Raw genomic sequence first — 13,126 nt, forward strand, 5'->3', positions numbered from 1 at the left:
AATCAGTAAGTTAACCAAGGACATCTGTCCTTAAGCCAGCAATTTTGCTGTGTTACAATTCTTTATCTGCAACAGAGACTTTAGCCTGGGGAAAGTTTCCTGTCTTTTGCAAGCTTAACATTTCTATATGTAATTTTAAAAAGTTAAGTTATACATGAAACTACAGGGCTTTGGAAGCTAGGCCCTGTGAAATACATTTGCTTTATTAACATTAGTACACTCCACATATATTCGAGAATATTCTGTGCTCCTTAACACTCCTAGTTGAAGGTCATTTAAAAAATAAACTCCCTTCCACTGAGCATTCTTGGCTACCAGGGTTATATAATCCTTCTCTACTGAGTATGCCCAGCTACTGGATTTGCATAAGCCAGCCCCTTGCAGTCTCAATTTCTCCGTATTGGTGCTGAAAATAGATCTAAATAGTGACAGTAACTTTCCTCTAGGGAAGGGCTTAGAGGAAAGAGTAAGCTGAGACCTTGGGAAATGGCTTGAAACCCAAAGGTGTGTCCTATAACCCAAGCCCATGGAAAGTGAGCACCTCCTATCTCATTCCCCCCTCAGAGATTCTGTTCCCTTAATCTTTAAGGAAACCAAAGGGCAAAGGTCTGACTTCGGTAGCTGCTTTGGGCTGACTGGGACTGTAGGGCCTGCTTATCTTGGAATAGACATCTTGGAATTCTTCATCTAGGGACCCCAGCTCAGTTTCAGGTGGTTGGGTTGGTACAGGGTAGAAGTCGTGTAGAGTCATCATTTTTACACAAAACTGTTGAGGTCTAGAAGAGACAAATTTAACAAGAAGGTTAAAGATACAGGGACCAAAAATCAAAAGCAACAGAAGAGTGGCTAGTGGTCCTAACAAGGGCAAAAACCACATGACTGAGGGTAGGTAATTCTTTACAGATTCCCAAATGCTTTGAGAGTTAGGATTACAGAACTCATGTAACCAACTGGCTTGTTCATATATTCTTTCTATGTCTTCTATTTGGCTTGAGGTGCTTATGTACATGCAACAAGTTTTATTTATCACAGCACATACTCCCCCTTATTCAGCTAGGAGATAATCTAGGGCCAAACAATTATCCAGGATAACACCAGCTAACGAGTCCAGGGATGTCTGTAGTTTTTGTACAGCATCCCAAGTCATCTGGACTAACTCAGCCACTGTGTTAGTCAAATTCTGTAGAGTGACTTCGTGATAAGCAAATCTTCCCCAGGGAGCAGCTAGTCCAATAACTGCCCCAATATCTGCTAATATTAGGCCTATGGCCCATTTCTTTCTGAGTGTCCTGTTATAGATCTTGTTACAGATAAAAACACCATCTGGGGTCAGGAGTCTTACTGTGCATTGTCCTGTGAACACTACATTGTCTACACATAGGCAAGCCCTTGTTTTAAGGGCTGTGGAGAACCTCCCCTCTGGGTTTACAAAATCTGGGGTCCAATTTGCTGGTGGCCTGTTTGAGGTGTTTGCACACAAGAAGATATATCCAAATAAAGCACAGGCCCTTTTTCAAGAAGTTGTGTCAAACTCCTTAGTTATTTGTAGTACCCAATTAGGGGATTTAGAAGTGGTATGATTTGGGGAAAGTGGCCCTCCTGATTGAGGAGTCATGTCCTTAATCCTCTAACTTCATGAAGCATTATTAAATGCTGCTTTTGGAATGTCAAAACTTACCTTCCAGACACCTAATGGCAGGTCATAGCCTTCCAATAGGCTACATACATTTTTGGTACTGGCAGTTCTGTTGCCATTGATGCTTTTAACAGGGCACCAACGGGTGTCATTTTGAGCACATGAACCTGAGAAGCACATTGGTTATATCACTGAGTTGGAAGGCACGGATCTTCCACAAAGGTGGCAGACTATACCTAAAGTGGTGCAAACTAACCTCTGCTTTACCTCCAAAGATGTAATATTGTGGAGAGGGGTCAAGTTCATGCATGTCATAGGTCTAGTACTATCTAGGGGTACTTCGATAGTTTGTGGGCTAGGTTCACAGTTCGGAAATATGATATTGACGTCTCCTTCATGAGGGAATGCTCTTATTTTGTTTGACCAGACATGAGGATTATAGTGAGATATCCAGCAATCAGAATTTCCTCTTTAGCTATAGTTAAAGACATATTGACTATAGCATTGTTTTCCCATTCTTCATAAGCCATTGTAAGTGATGAAAGGAGGTGGTTATGCAACTGATGTTCATTTTCATTATCATTACCAAAGTTTCTAGAACAAACACAAACAAAATAATTCTTTACTTAGAGGTTGGGGTCTGGAGAAGTAGCAGAATGGCAATACAGTAGTCAATATCATCAGGAAAACCACCAGACCTAGAATTATCTGCCACACCATCACTTATCTGGTTACAAGTTGATCGCTTAGGACTTTTCTCTCCTGAATAGGTACTTGAGGCTTTCCACAGGTTCACACAAGTATGTAGAGTCACCTTCATCCCCCTGGGGTTTCTGTAAGGACTCATAAGAAACAGGTTTTGCACAAGAAAAGTAGACCCAACTAAGAGGTCTTTTGCCTCTATGACTTCTGATTGGCTCACCACTGCACACCCTGCCTTCCAGTTCCTATTCAAAGGCAACTTACTTTAAAATACTATAAATGATACTAATTTTTTCCTGTTTGAAATAGGGAAGTTGTGCCATAACAAATCATTCCATCGAGTGTAACTGCTGTCCACAAAGTTGAACTTCTGGGGTCAAGAAAATATATTTAAACTGATTCCCACTATACCTGGTGGGACACATTTAACTCGGCTGTGAAAAGACACATCACACATCGCCTTACTGCTGATTATGGTCTGGGGTCTCTGTCTTCTCCCCTGTCCCCAAACAGTAGGTATATATTCTTTCAAGTGTCCCTGCCCTTGAACTGCTTCTGGTTCCCTTCATAGGGACAAATCATTGCCAATAGTTCCTACACTTCAAGATCTTCAAATGCCACCCTCGCCAGAACAGCCATATTCTGTTGGAGCAGAAACTTGACCTCAGAGAGGCCACTTACATGGTACACCAGGTGATTGTTCACCCAGAGACAAACTGGTCCCTGTCCCCTCTAGCTGCCTTAGGGACTAATGGCTGCCCCAAGCCTTAGAGACCCTTGAATAGGAAAAGAATTAACCAACTGGCACTCACTTCCATTTTCATTGCTCTCACAAATGGAGCACAGGGCAGATTGGAAACGCATTTGGTCTGGATTCCTCCATGAACAAGAATAACAGACCATTTCTGTTTGCAGGTCCAGAATATGAGTATCACAAAATCAAACCTTCTTCATCTGCCAACACCATTTACTCTCTGGTTGCAAGACCCTTGCACCAGCATCATCTTTACTGGAAGCAATAATCACTCTCTTCCCCCAAAATGCACAGGTATGTGAAAATACCTGTTGAAGTCACTGCTCCCGGGTTAAAGTTCCCCAAACCAGCAGGGTTATATAAAACTCAGTCCCTGAAGACCAATGATAAGTCAATTTTAGGTTAAATATGAACCATTTATTCACCAGCCTGACTCCAGTGCAGCAAGTCAGTGTTCAAGGATCTGATTTTTACGTATATTCCTTCCTTAGGAGTACATAACAAATGACTCAGTCACGGTCATCATGCAGTTACTTATAATTAAGTCACTCTTCCCTGGTCAATTCAACTAGAGTGATCAGCCTAAATTTATAGATTTCTAGCACAAACATACTAATTCTATCATATCTAGTTTGGTATTGGGTCTAAAGTGGGATGTGAGTAGACCTTTTCTTATTGAAATTAAATTGTAGAAAAGCTCCAATCTGGAGAAAAGAGACTTTATATACACCTCACACTGAAAAGAAAAGTCAGAATCCAGGAAACGCTGCTTCTTATGGACTTTCTTGGAAGTTGCAGAAGCACAGCAACTGCATGCACCTTGGCCTTATTCCTATCCCCTCAGTATGATGGGGCCTGTAAAACACACTAAGAAGCATGGTCCATTGCACTGTACAGAATGTAGTGATTGTAGGTAGAGGCTCTTCTTATTCCATTTGATGGGAGAGGAAAAGAGAGTGTTTTTCCCCACTGAGCAACATAACAGAGAAACGGCACTATTTACACAAATAATAGAAAGTAAATATGAATACAAAATTTGTGAAGGTACAACAAAGGGATATGAGAAATCTACTGTCCAGTTGGATGTGTGCTTATGTAGGTATTTGCTGCTCTGTCCCTGACCCATCTGGGACAGAGGGCCACAGGGTGGAACGAGTACGCAGTTGAAAGAAACCTGTGCTCTGTCAGTTGTAGCAAGATTATATGAGACTCCTATGGGCTCAGTGGACACTGGGTGGTAGTTGACCTTGTGTCATCTTGCTCACATCCTACTTCAGAGAAATGCCCATAGAAAGAGAAGACCCCAGCTGTAAGAGACTGCCAGAATTGGGAACTGATGGGTGATGAGTAAGGTGGGGAGTGAGTTGGTGCCAGGTCTTTCATTTCTTAGAGATTTGTGCATTGGAGAAGCCCTACAGATCATTTCAATAACTTTCACAACACACACATGTAACTCACAAAAGGACTACAAAGAGGTAATTGAGGTTCAGTTTGCATTCATTAGCCAGAAAAATCAGGAAATAAAACAAGGAAAGAGCTACAAATGTAGCCAAGTGTATTAGTCTCTTTCTGTTGCTTATAACAGAATACCTGAAACTGGGTAATTCATAAAGAAACAAAATTTTTATTTCTTACATTATCAGAAACTGGGGAGTCCATGGTCCAGGGAACACATTTGCTAAGGCCCTTCTTCTTGCTGGGACCTCTACATAAAGTCCTGTGGTGACCAGGGTATCACATGGTGAGAGAAATACCTGAGCAAGAGAGCTAATCTTCTCACTAGCTTTCCTTTTAAAGCCATCAGAACCACACCCATTACTCCATGAATGGATCAATTCATTCACAAGGGCACAATCTAATCACCTCTTAAAGGCCCAACCTTTCAAATACCATAATTGGATTTCTTGCCCTCTTCACAATGTCACAATAGGGGCCAAATTTCCAAACAATCACAGCAATACATTGAACTTTTAGAAAGAGAAAAGAACAGTGGTTACTAGAGGTGGAAAAGGAGTGAAGAGGGGGAGAGGGAGAGGTTTAATGAGGAATTGGTTAATGGACACAAAGAATAATTACATATTGTAATGATGAATAAGCTAACTATCCTGATCACACATTGAAAATCCAATTTTTACCCCACTTGCATGTATAATAAATTATCTTAAAAATTAAAACCAAATAATTAATTTTAAAAGTTTTCAATATATGAATTTTGGAGGGAAACATTTAACCTATAGCATCAAGTTAGACAAGGAAAAGTTATCCTACTCTGCCACTGTTCTGCTCATTCCCAACACACAAGAAGAGCTAGAATCTTGAAGGGAAGGTTGCTGGGAAAAATTTTGAATATGCTCTGAAATTGATAGTTTTATATTGCATTAGTCTACTTTAATAACCAATAATGACCAGAAATGATACAAATGTCCCAAGATGTCATTAAATAAAATGAAAGGGGAATTCAGGAGAGCACGTTTTAAAATCAATGGTTAAGAAAAAAACTTTTAGAAAGAACAAAAGCCCTTTTTATATGTATTATTCCAATATGTTGAGCTTTCTCAATGAACCAGCTATGTATGTCATTTATAGGATATAATTGTATAATTCCGGAAGTTTCCACACCTACTAACTCACTTAGGTGTGATAAGAACTGCATCATATATTCAATTTTCAGATGAAATTACAGGCTCCGAGGGTCTAAGTGACTTGACTAAAGTCACAGAGCAGGCAAAGAATGGCAGTTTGAGCCAAATTATTTCAAGAGCTACAGTTACTTTAACGTTATCAATATGCCCAGATACCCCAAATTCTCTGTAACTGTGAGTCAAAAGGATCCTTGATTAGTCCCCTACCTGGGCAATCTCAACAAAACAGAGTAAGTCAGGGGCTCTACCTGATCCCTCTTTCCAACTGCAACATCAGCTCTGTATTTGGGACAGGCATAAATTCCATTCTCCTTAGAGCAGAGTCACCACTCATGAAGCAACAGAGATTTACAATGCACTCTTCCTAAAAACTTGGTCATGCACTGTATAAAACTGCCAGTCACTTCAAATGGAGAGAGTCAAAGGTTAGAAAACATTTAAAAATTATCCCCTAAATGCACACTTCACAAGTTTCTTTTCCAGTGTTGTTTTTAGGTAGTCAGAGAGTGAGGTGCTGATTTAAAGGATCAGACTTCTATTTTCATGGTTCTGCCAAATATTTAACTTTTGAGAGGTTTTTTTTTTTCTCCCAATGAATCTTGTTTTCTTAGTTTGTGAAACAAATACAATAACATATTTCTTACTTATTTTACAGGGTTGTTGTGAAAAGAAAGTACAGAATAAAGACCCTATTAAATTGACATAAAAAAAAACACTTTTTTTTGTAAACCACAAAACCCTGTAAAATTAAATATCAGGTATTTCCACTAATATTTCTTCTCTGTCCATCCTTTTTTATAAGGCTCTCTTTCTTTTATCAGTGCTGTTTGTGGCAGAAATTGGGCATATGCTTATCATCCCACTTTTTATTCCTGGGATCATTAGTAAACTACATCTTCCATCCTCCCTTGCACTTGTGTTAGGATTATGAACTAGATTCTGGGCAATAAAATGTGGGAAGATGTGATATGCTTCATATCCAAACTCAGCCTTAAGAAAAATATAATTTTTCTTTGTCTAACTAGATGAAATGGATGCAGCAGAAGTGGCCGAGGAGCACTAGGAGATGCTGGAGTTACAAGATGAAAGTAGTCGTGATCCTGCTACTTGCATATTGCCATCAGCCTATGGATTGAGCTTAAAATAAGTCTTCAATGGGATAAGCCATTGAGATTTTGGGGGTTGTTGCAATGTCTATCATTAATTACCTGTCTAGTGCAATATTTGATAAGTTTGGTATTCATGTTTTCATCACCTGTAACTTGGGAGCATTTTTATATAAAGTCACCTGTAACTCGGAAGTGTTTATATTTAAAACTCTGGAATGTCAGAGTGGTCTAATACCCAAAGATAAAGATTCTGCCTTCTCTTGCACAGGGGCCTATTCTTGGGTGTGTTTGTTAGTGTGTGGTGTACTAATTATCTAGTTTAAAATTCAGAAGTTGAGGGAGAATATTACGCCACAGAAACGAAAATGTGCTGTTATCACTATTAATGTGCTAGGATTTGCTAAAATGATTTTAATTGATCATATATATTTTTCTTTTTCTTAAAATAATACAATACTCACAAAACATGATGTGCTGTTGATTTCTGTTCAACTTTCCCTTAATCACATTCTCTGGTTAAGCATGCAAATCTAATTTAAGACTGTATGGAACCAGCCCAAATGCCCATCATCAGATGAGTGGATACGGAAAATGTGGTACATCTACACAATGGAATACTACTCAGCTATAAAAACGAATGAAATACTGCCATTTGCAACAACATGGATGGACCTTGAGAGAATTATATTAAGTGAAACAAGTCAGGCACAGAAAGAGAAATACCACATGTTCTCACTTATTGGTGGGAGCTAAAAATTAATATATAAATTCACACACACACACACACACACACACACACACACACACACACACCGGGGGGGGGGGAGAAGATATAACAACTACAATTATTTGAAGTTGATACGACAAGCAAACAGAAAGGACATTGTTGGGGGGGAGGGGGGGAGGGAGAAGGGAGGGAGGTTTTGGTGATGGGGAGCAATAATCAGCCACAATGTATATCGACAAAATAAAATTAAAAAAAAAAATTTTTTAAAAAAATTTTAAAAAAAAGAAAGTGAAAAAAAAAAAAGACTATGATAATTTGACATAAAATGAACAGTGAAATAAGAATTGCCTTCATTATTGTAAAGGAAGAAACAGCTTAAATCTACCGATTGAAATGCTGAAAAATACATGACCCCTGGTTGTTTTTGTTTGATATGTTTTGCTTGGAAAAGCCTGTTTCGTTCCAGTAAAGCTGTTGGCAACCTCCTTTTCAAACTTATCATTTGACGTCAGAAATAGCTAGCTCATATATTGTTCTGGATTTAAACAACACCTCATGGGAGAATGAACAAGAAAACATACTTGTTTAAAAAGGAAGAAAATGTTGTTTGGAAAATTTATTGATTGATCTTACTGACCTAATTATTCCTTCTGTTCTCCACTTCATTTGCTCCTACACTTAATACCTCCCATCACATTATGTACCTCACCATTACAGCTTATTTACTAGTCATTCTGTAGTTAGTAGGTCTTACTTTTAATTTCACTCCTCAATAATCTCTTCTTTTAAATTTAATTTTACTAAAGTTGATAGAATTTCTAAAAAGATTCTCTTTTATAATATATCTATGTCTGTAGCTATGAGTATATACTGTCCTCATACAAAATGGCAGAATAAAGTATAATATGCATATAATTTTATATTTCAACAATTTTGTGATTGTTTATGCTCAACATTTCATTGACCTCAATATATAGTAAAAGATAAAAAGAAGATAAAAAGAGGAGGTCATCAGTAAGGTAGGAAGAGTAATTTCTGTCATCCAGTTTCCTGGGAAAGCATCCAAAAATTCTAAGGGCAAACAATACTAGCCTGATCAAACAAATATGCCTACCAAAATAAAACGCTGTTTAGTGTCTGATTAAAAGCTAGTCAATTAATTAGATCAATTCTGTGTGTGAAAAAAATAACTTGGCAGGAGAGGAGTTGTGGTAGGAGGGCACATTGAATATGTAGAAGGGTGAACTTCCAACAAGGCTATCACTTCATATTCCTTCTGATCTATTTTCAAGAAAGAGGATCCGGGCAGGAGAAGCAAAGTAGGAACATGTCTAATATAGAACATTCACTATAAACCAGCTCAGGAGGCTAAGATGGCCACCAAGCATCTTGTGCCTCCCAAAGAATTGCAGCTTCCACCTCCATCACCTCCAGGGCACTAAGTTTGCAGAGATCAGAGCTCCTATCCATAGGAGTCTCAAAGAACTGGTGAGCAGCTGCAGACCTACATTTGCTATACTGGCATCATGCTGAATCATCCAGTTTTGAGAGGAGAAGATGGGGACAAGGCTACTCCCTCTCCCATGACAGCACAGCTCTCTGGGATTCCCATTCCACTGCCACCCATGAGACTCCCTCCTCTGTGACCTCCTACACCACCCCCATCAACTCCACCATGCCTTGGCTTTGGCTTTCCCATGGCTCACCCACCAAATTTGGGGCTCCCACCTCCTCTCTGTGTGGGTGAGCCTGTGGCACTGTCAGAGGAAGAGTGGCTGAAGGTGACGCGCCAGCAGGTGGTGTTGCTGATGTAGCATGAGGAATACACCAAGCAGCAAGGAGATCATTCACTGAAGGAGCATGAGTTCTTAGAGCAGCAGAAGTGGGGAGCTGTGTTAACTGGAGCAGGAACGGCAGCAGGAGATTATCAAGATGGGCATCTCAGTCCCTTGGACCACACAAAACATGGGCCAAAGTGGTGTTCCTATTCCTCTGGGTCCTCAAGTGGCTGCTCCAGTAGACCCAATGGACCCTACTCCCACTATTTTTCCCATGGGGTCCCCTGTTCCCTGGCCTCATGGGTCCCCACCATCCCCTGGAGATGAGAACCAAGAAATGGATGACTTCTCTGTGGGCCCCAAGATTCCCCAGGACGTGGAAAAGATCATGCAGCTAAAAGAGAGCCATGAGGAAGAGATGAACTCTCAACAGGAAGAAAAGTAAATGGAAACAGACACTTGCTCATCCCTGAACTAGTCAGAGTCAGAGACTGAAGAGGACACAGTGTTCATATCCAGAAAAGAGAAAAACCAAAAGTGTTGGACTCAAAAGAAGAAGAAAAAGCCCCAGAGGGTGCAGAGGATATCATTTGAGAGCTCTGGAGACCGAGAGAAAGACTCAGCCTGGTCCCATGGCTCTGAATCCCCAGATGCTGATGTTGAGATTGAGTATGTGAGAAGAACTGAAGTTTATGAGCCCAGCTTCATCTTCTTCAAGTGGATATTTGAGGCATTCAGGCTCACCCATGATATAAAGAAAGAGAAAGAGAAGGAGCCAGAGAAACTTGACAGATTGAACTCTACAGCCTCCAAGAAGAAGGGCTTTGAGGAAGAGCACAAGGACAGTGATGATGACAGCAGTGATGATGAACAGGAAAAGAAGCCAGAAGCCCCCGAGAAGTTGCACCAAATGAATCGCTTCACCGAGGCTGAACTCAAGCAGCAGGTGGCTCGGCCTGATGTTGTGGAGATGCAAGATGTGATGAAGCAGGACCTTAAGCTCCTGGTCCACCTGAAGGCCACTTGGAACTCTATGCCTGTGCCACACCATTGATGTTTTAAGTGCAAGTACCTGCATGGCAAACAGGGCATTGAGAAGGCCCCCTGTAAGCTGCCAGACTTTATCAAATGCACAGGCATCCAAGAGTTGTGGGAGGTCCTGCAGAAGAAGGAAGAACAGGAGACCATGAAGTCAAAGATGTGAGAGAAGGTTTGGTCCAAGATGGGAAAGATCAACATTGACAACCAGAAACTGCACAATACCTTCTTCAAGTGGTAGACCAAACCAAAGGTGACCACCCACATGAACTGTACTACAAGAGGAAGGAGTTTGAGATACAGCTAAGGAGAAGAAGCCTGGAGATTTGTCTGATGAGGTAAGGATTTTCTTGGGGATGCCAGTAGAACCAAATGCCCACAAGGTCCAACCCTGTGGCTGATTGATAGGTAGTGATATGGACCACCCCTGTTGTACCCCAACCTGAAAATCCCTGGGCTGAACTCACCCATATCCAAGATCTGTTCCTCTGGCTATCATGCTGGTGGCTAGGGCAAATTTCCTGTAGACAAGACTGGGAAACCACTCTATGGGGATATGTTTGAAACTAATGCTGCTGAATTTCAGACCAAGACTAAGGAAGAAGAGATTGATCAGATCCCATGGGGGGAACTGGAGCCATCTGATGAAGAGTCTTCAGAAGAAAAGAAAGAGGAGGAAAGTGAGGAAGGCAAACCAGATGAAACAGACTTTATTACCCATACAAACAGTGGCCTCATCATTCCTGGAAGGTTCTCATCAGTACCAGATGCAATGGAGAGCCCTTGACTTTATTAAGCTGAGGATGAAGACACCAAGGAGGTGATGGATGGAAGTGAGACACCACAGCTGTTCACTGTGTTACCAGAGAAGAGAAACAGTACTGTTGGGAGAGCCATGATGGGATCCACCCACATTTATGACATGTCCATGGTTATGAGTCATAAAGGTACATTCCCCAAGCTGCAAGGCATGAAAGTGGCCCTGGAACCAGAACAGTTGGAGCTGGATGCCTGGGCCATGTCCTGGATGTATGAGGAGCACGTGGAGAAGGAAGACTTTAGTAACATGGTGGCTGAGCATGCTGCCAAGCAGAGGCAAGAGAAATGGAAAGCTCAGCCCCAGAACAGCCAATGGGGCAGCAAGAAATACAGGGAGTTCAAATTTAGATCCCCCTCATATACCCACCCCTCCTTAAGTCCTTTGTCTGGATATGTTGGCTTCACACATGGGTCCCCACCTCTCCTGCAGTTCCCAAGGGCTTGTCATTTCATGCTTTTAGACCTGCTTTGTAAATAAAGCTGCTTTCCAAAGAAATAAAAATTAGCTCAAGAGTAGATTGTTCTGAAGAAACTTTCCAAAAGGAAAAAAGGAAGCTGAAAGAAGGAATGGATTATCTCTTCCTCTCTTTCTTAGAGACTTTTAGTGCAGAAAATATATTTTTAAGTCAAATTGATTGCATAATTTCTTACCAGATGAAGAAAAAATTCAGTTTGTTTTTATACAGTTTTCAAAGATGGGGGCATATTTCTCCAAAATACAAACATTTCAATTGCCAAACAGTTTTAGTCTTGAGGGTAAAAGTTGGGGAAGTATGTTGACTTGCATGGTCAGGGACATTTGTAAATAATTGATAAAACTGAATGCCACTTCTTATTCTAGTAGCATACTGTGGAAGCGATCTCTCTATCCTCAGTGTTGGCCCTAAGAGGATACATCTTTGAATCATACATTCAGTTTTTAGATGAAATAATAGAAGATTTTACAACAATAAAATCAACTGAAAGTCAGCTGGCTTTGTGTTATATGTCAGACAATTATAAACATCATTTTGTTTAAAATACTCCTATCCTAAGCAATCTTCTGTTGGTTGATCTAAATTTCAAACAATTTCTATGGCCATTGTTGAATTTTAGCAATATTGATACAACCTTGAAATTAGCACATTTTTGTTACTTATCTTTTTATAAACATTGCAAGTTAATTTGAAAATAGCCTTTTGTACAGAAGTCCTGACATATAGGTAATTGGTTATAGATGTTCTTAGAGAAAGTTCCTAAGTTACTGAGTAGTGTGAACATTTAAACAGTAGAACCAAATTGAGCAATGTTCAAATTGACCACAGTCATTCAAACAAATTGAACAGTTATTAATGAAACAAAGAAAAAGAACTTGAGTTTTGTCAATTCTGTCATTTTTGTGAACAATTGAAATTTTCATTTGTTTTTAAAATGTAAAACACTGAAAAAGTGTGACCCTCAAGGAATGATATTTTTGTTTTGCTAAGTACAAATTTTGGTTCATACATAACTTTTTATAAATTTATATCTTTAAAATTTAACTGTATTATTTTTTTCAAATTGTTGACTGGTTTAAAATTAAATGATACATTAAGATGATCAATTGCCTAATTGAATTTTTTCATTCATTTCAATTTGTTGTATTCAAGACTTCAACTGATTGCATGGGGCTCACCCACGTTATGGAGGGTAATCTTCTTTACTCGGTCGACTTATTTAAATGCTAGTCTCAGATAAAACTTACCTCACAGAAATATCAGAATAATGTTTGACCAAATGTCTGGGTACCCAGTAACCAAGTCAAGTTGATACATAAGATTAACATGACACATTATCTTAGTTTATTTTTTTGTTGTTGCTATAACGGAATATCTGAGACTGGGTAATTTATAAAAAATAAATAAATTTATTTCTTATAGTTCTGTAGTCTAACAAGTTCAAG

General features: G+C 39.7%; 1 pseudogene; it reads left to right on the forward strand.

Annotated features, from left to right (window-relative positions):
* Window positions 1–8,943: 8,943 nt before the first annotated feature.
* On the forward strand, window positions 8,944–11,683 carry LOC134367977 (splicing factor 3B subunit 2-like; annotated as a pseudogene).
* Window positions 11,684–13,126: the final 1,443 nt, after the last annotated feature.

Source organism: Cynocephalus volans, chromosome X (assembly GCF_027409185.1).
Source record: "Cynocephalus volans isolate mCynVol1 chromosome X, mCynVol1.pri, whole genome shotgun sequence".
Taxonomy (NCBI): domain Eukaryota; kingdom Metazoa; phylum Chordata; class Mammalia; order Dermoptera; family Cynocephalidae; genus Cynocephalus; species Cynocephalus volans.